Consider the following 6,000-nt stretch of genomic DNA (forward strand, 5'->3'; position numbering starts at 1 on the left):
TAGCTTAGTTATACAATGCTCAATATGGCTTTGTAAGGCTTGCCTATGGTTACATTGGTTCAGCTAGGCACAGCTGTTCTCAGTTTTTGCTTGACGCCGCCGCCGACTAGTTCTACGTTGCGAACTGGGTAAACGGTGGGCATATTGCCGATGCTGTAAAGAAAAGAAAAGACTAAGTTTGGCTGCTGTTTTCAAAATTTATTGATATGTGGGGTTTAACGTCCCAAAACCACCATATGATTATGAGAGACGCCGTAGTGGAGGGCTACGGAAATTTCGACCACCTCGGGTTCTTTAACGTGCACCCAAATCTGAGTACACGGGCCTACAACATTTCCGCCTCCATCGGAAATGCAGCCGCCGCAGCCGGGATTCGATCCCGCGACCTGCAGGTCAACAGCCGAATACCTTAGCCACTAGACCACCATGGCGGGGCGCAGAAGCCTCACACAGCTACATAACGTGCCACCGCGGCACGTTATTGTCCACCTATCAAAGTGTCCAGCCCTACTTATGTCAGGAGCTCTTCCCCCGAAGTGAAAACAAGATACATTCAGCATTAGAATACCGGCGCACACTCTTCACTGCAGCACGTTATTATACTCTGAGAACTGGACGAGCGTGCTTACAATGTGTGCATACAGGGTCGGGTTACTTGTCATCCTACTGTAATCATTAGATCTGGAGCTCCATGAGTGCTCCCTTCCTGGAATGCTGATAAACCAACTTCCAAGAAGAACGATCGTTACGGAACATCTGAGTTGACCGTTTCCTACTTCACTCGACCCTCTGGACATATGCGAGTGAGTGGCTCAATACTTAAACACCCTGCCCCCCCCCCCCCTTCCCCAAAGAAAAAGGGAAAGTTTCGTGACCACATAGGTGGCAAGCTTGGAGGGTCGGCTGAAGACAGGAAGCATCCCGTTCGTTCCCAAATTAGAAAGCTGATATTATAGGGGCGGCGCGTTAAAATCGAGTTCAGGGCTGCCTCGGAGCATTCCGCGCCACAGACATCAACGGTTTCAAGAAGTCGGATTGTGCCATCCACGCCAGTGGCTACGCGTCGAAATCGAAACGCGGCTGGCGGCGTGTGCATAGTTTTCCTGTTTGGGGGCTGCGTTGGTTCCGGCCAGGGGCGGCCGCGAGGAGAACTTCACCGTGCTGGCCACCTCTCCCCCGCCTTTGCGCTTGAGGGAAACAACTGCTGACTCACGTTGTTTCAAGCGCATTCTCTGCGTCGCACAGCCGAAACCGAGTCGCCATGAATAGCGCAACGACAGCGAAACCAGTCTACCACTCCTGCTTCCTGGGACAGCAAAGGGTACAGCGGGTTTCGCATTAAAAATAATAAAAATAGCCCAGACATGCGCAGTCCCCAATTCTGGTGTGTCTGTTTACTGACTGTTACGAGACGCCGACTCTGTATTGGAATGGCAGTCGTGTGTTATGAATACCACACACAGGGTATCTGGCAAGTCTAATTGCTGAACTAACGATGGCTAAACGCTTCTCAGGGTGCTAGAAAAATGGCGAAGAACTTCGGTGCAATGGAAGGTTTGCCGGAGCGGTCTGCACACAGTGTTATACTTACATCGTTCACTACATGCTCTACTAGCGTCAAAATATTTTTTCTAAGTTACCTTTTTAGCTTGTCCAGGCTATATAAGACATCAGTGAAGCGTTTCTTGACCTTATTTTCTATGCTGCCTCCGGGAAAGGGCATACGCATAGGGAGTACGGCAGCCCCTGTCAACAGTGGCCTATTGGCCAGTCGGGTGTGAGTTTTTATTTTTTTATTTACAAATACTGCTGTCTCAGTTTTTGAGACATTGCAGGAGTGGAATACAAATGTTCAAACAGTAAAACAAATTATCAGAATACATGACTACGCAACTCTTTCTCGAATTGCAGAGCATCGAGTCTGCGCAGAGACCCATCAAGCTCATTCCATAGATCCACGGTCCACGGAAAAAAGGAAAACTTAAAGCAGTCGAGACTAGCTCTAAAGGGCGTAATGTTTAAGGGATCAAATCGTCGGGTACGGCGCGCAGAAGCTGCAACAAAAGAAATGGGCGCTAGAACACCCAAGCCTGTGTGAACAGTCTTATGCAGGAGGATGATACGATCGCAAGTGCGCCGATGTTCTAGAGACTGCAGTGATAAAACATGCGCATGCGAAGTAGGCGAGAACCGCTGGTCATAGCGACGAAAAATAAACCTTATTGCTTTCTTCTGAACAGATTCTAACATAGCTATGTCATGTTTATGGTGAGGCGACCAAACAACCGACGCATATTCAAGTATGGGCCTGACCAAGGTCTTGTACGCTGTCAATTTGCATTCTTTTGTCGAGTTGTTTAAAGTGCGTCGGAGATACCAAAGTTTTCGAAGAGCCTTGTTGCAGATTGTTTCGACGTGCGTGCGCCATTTTAAGTTTGTTGTCAGAGTTACACCTAGGTATTTAAACTCCGTGACACGAGCTAGACTGACACCATTATTAGTGTATGCAAAACTAAGAGGCTGTTTCTTATTTGAAAAGGTCATGGCTACAGTTTTTTTGAAATTAATTGACATTTGCCAGTTTTCACTCCAATTACAAAACAATGAAAAAACACTGTTCAGGGCTTCCTGATCTTCAACACTAGAGATGGTGTTATAGATAACGCAGTCATCTGCATACATTCTTAGTTTAATTTGTGTGTCACCGATAATTTCTGCTACGTCATTTATGTAGATAATAAACAAGAGCGGCCCAAGCACCGAACCTTGGGGCACCCCTGAAGTGATTTGTACTTCAGACGATTTCACATGGTTAAACGTAACAAATTGTGTGCGTGACCGCAAGTAATCTGCTATCCAGTCAACTAGCTTATTGTCACCAAAAAATGTGCGAAGTTTAACTAAAAGTTTAGCATGGCAAACCAAGTCAAAGGCCTTTGAATAATCAATAAATATGGCGTCAATCTGTCCTCGGTCGTTAAGAGAAGAAGCGACGTCGTGCGTAAATTCAAGCAACTGTGTAACAGCAGAATAGCAAGCACGAAAACCGTGCTGTGATCGGGAAAGTATATTGTGTGCATTTAGGTATTCTACAATATATTTATGAATGATATGCTCCAAAAGTTTAGAGCTGGTAGAAAGTAAAGATATTGGCCTGTAATTTGGTATTAATTGCTTGTTTCCAGACTTAAATACAGGCACGACGTTTGCTAATTTCCACAGCTGGGGAACTGTTGCAGAGATTAATGATTTTTTAAATATTACAGTAAGATAATTAGCACACCACTCTGAATATCTTTTTAGAAAGACATTGTGAATACCGTCTGGGCCAGAGCTTTTCGTTACATCAAGATTTAATATAAGGTTATGTACTCCAGAGGAGCTTACTTCAAGATCAGGAAGAGCAGACAGATTGCTGCATGCAGAAAACGAAGGCTTGATGCCGTTATCAGTGGAAAAAACAGATTTGAAATAATTATTAAAGGCATTTGCTATAGCTTCGGGATTTGAGCAGGATTGGTCATTAACAATAAATGATGAAGGTATAGACGATACAGGACTAATCGATCTCCAGAACCTGGATGGATTTTTTTTCATAAATCTAGCCAAAGTATTGCTGAAGTAGTAGTTTTTAGCCTCTTTCATTTTAGTGCCTAATTTACTTTTCAATGTATTAAATGAAGAAACATTGTCGTTACACCTGGAATGACGATTCTTACGTAAACGCTTTACGCGACGAGTGAGTTGAATGATTTCTCTATTATACCATGGGTGTCTTGGGTTCCGTTTAATATACTTTTGAGGTACGTACTTTGATTGGCATTCACGCACAATGTCACAAAACTTAAGGAGCAGCGTATCTACATTGCAAAATTCACTGCAATATACAAATTCATCATAAGATGAAGCTAAAGTGTCCAATACGGAAGTATCATCAGCGTTAGAAAAGTTCAAAACAGTTTTTATCTCAGGTCTTTGAGGTGGACACACTAAGTTCAAGGCAACTTCGACAGCTTTATGGTCAGATAACCCATCGATGACTTCGCATTTTACACCGTGCGATAAGAGTTGCTGGTTTACAAATACAAGGTCCAATATTGCGTCCTTGCGTGTTTCGGTATCTACAACTTGAGTTAACCCAAAAGAAACCGCCAGATCGATCAGGGAAGCGCAAAGTGTCCTGTCACGCCCTGTTGGGATAAGTAAGTTCCAGTTAACGTGCGGGAGATTGAAATCTCCAGCCAAAAGTAACCTACAATCGTACAACTTGTTACTGACAAGGTAATCATTAATAGCAGGGACAATATCATCGGAGTTAGGAGGACGGTAGAGGACACCAATAACTATTACGATACCTTTAATGTATATTTTGCACCAAATGGTTTCTGTACCCGGAAGGTCAGGTAATAAAGAAAATTCAAGATTAGATTTAATTAAAACTGCCACACCGCCTCCACGTCCGGCACGCCTGTCTTTCCGAAGAAGCGCATAACCAGCAGGCGAAATTTCGCTGTCAATAACAGTATCATTTAGCCAGGTCTCAGTAAGGCAGACAATTGATGGGCTGTGGCATTCCACTAAACAGTTCAGAGCTTCAATTTTGTTTAGTATACTCCTCGCATTTAAGTTGAGGACAATTATATTCCGATCACAACGTCAATCAGCCTTCGCGAAAACAGAAGCGGATGAAGCTGAGTTTATACCAAGCGCTTGCGCAGAAGCCGATTTCGCAGAGTCGGACCCCGCTGAAAGCGAGTGCGTAGAAACCTTGATAATGGCTTTTTTATCAGTGTCCCACGTGTAACGAACACCGTCAATTGTGAGGGTGTCGTGTTTAAGCTTCACTTTCCTAGCATTCTTGCGCATATTTTGCGAATTCTGCCACAGCATTTTACGTGCCAGTCGAACCCGAGCAGAGTAGTCCTCATTTATATAAACTTTAGTTCCTTTAAGTTTTCGGGCGTTGCTCATGATGGCAATCTTTGACCTGAAGTCCATCAGTTTAATGATTACCGGCCGAGGTTTATCTCTTCTTACTGCTCCAAGCCTGTGGCAACGCTCTATGTCGTCACAATTTACACCGAGTTTAACTGATAGCAGATCCAATACAGACTCAAGCAAATGGTTAGTCGTCTCGGATGGTGTCTCATGCAAACCATGAATTATCAGGTTGTTTTTACGGAGTCTGTTTTCTAGCTCATCGTTCTGACGGTCAAGCTTACCAACTAGTTTTTGAAGCGTACCAACGGTCTGCTCCAGTTCACTTACACGTGGTATGATGTTTGACACAGACGCCGCCATTGCCTCAACATTCATTAGACGATTTTCAAACGATGCAACTGTTTCAGATAGGCTAGCTAATTCCTGGCTGATACGGGCTTGTCCAGACAGTAGTTGCGACAACATTTCATCAACTTTGGGACCGGGATTGGTCTCTATGTCGCCACAAAGTAACAGTAATGACACTCTTAAGCAATGCACCAGATGTGTCACAACGGCAGTAAAGTTCAGAGGGTCCGGTAGCAGCAGCAAACAGCGGTTATCACTTCTGCAGCATTTGTAATTATATGTTACCTGCAAGATGAAACAGACGTGCTTGAAACGGCAGTTCGCCATGCCGCCACCGGACCCACTGAAGTGATGGTTCCACATTGCCGCTCTTATATCCTTGGGCATCCTCGCTGCCAGCGCCGCCACTGTACCATGCCGTGAACAGTACAGATGGTTGATCGAAATCACGTCAACAGGCGGAAAATCCTGCACACGATCAGCAGCAGCAGATTCCCGCCCCGTTTGGTGTGCGAAAGAGGATATCTTATCAATTCGGCACCAGATCATCATCAGGGTCTAATCTCGGCACAAGTATATGGTATGTCACACGCACACGTTATGCTGCAGGATTTCTGTGGGTAGTTTAATTTATCTGTGTAGTTTCGCGTGCACCGTGTCATTTTGTTCCAGTTCGCCTACTTGGTTGCGTACTGTTTAGAACGCGAGTTT

This window comes from Rhipicephalus microplus, chromosome X (assembly GCF_043290135.1).
Source record: "Rhipicephalus microplus isolate Deutch F79 chromosome X, USDA_Rmic, whole genome shotgun sequence".
Classification (NCBI taxonomy): domain Eukaryota; kingdom Metazoa; phylum Arthropoda; class Arachnida; order Ixodida; family Ixodidae; genus Rhipicephalus; species Rhipicephalus microplus.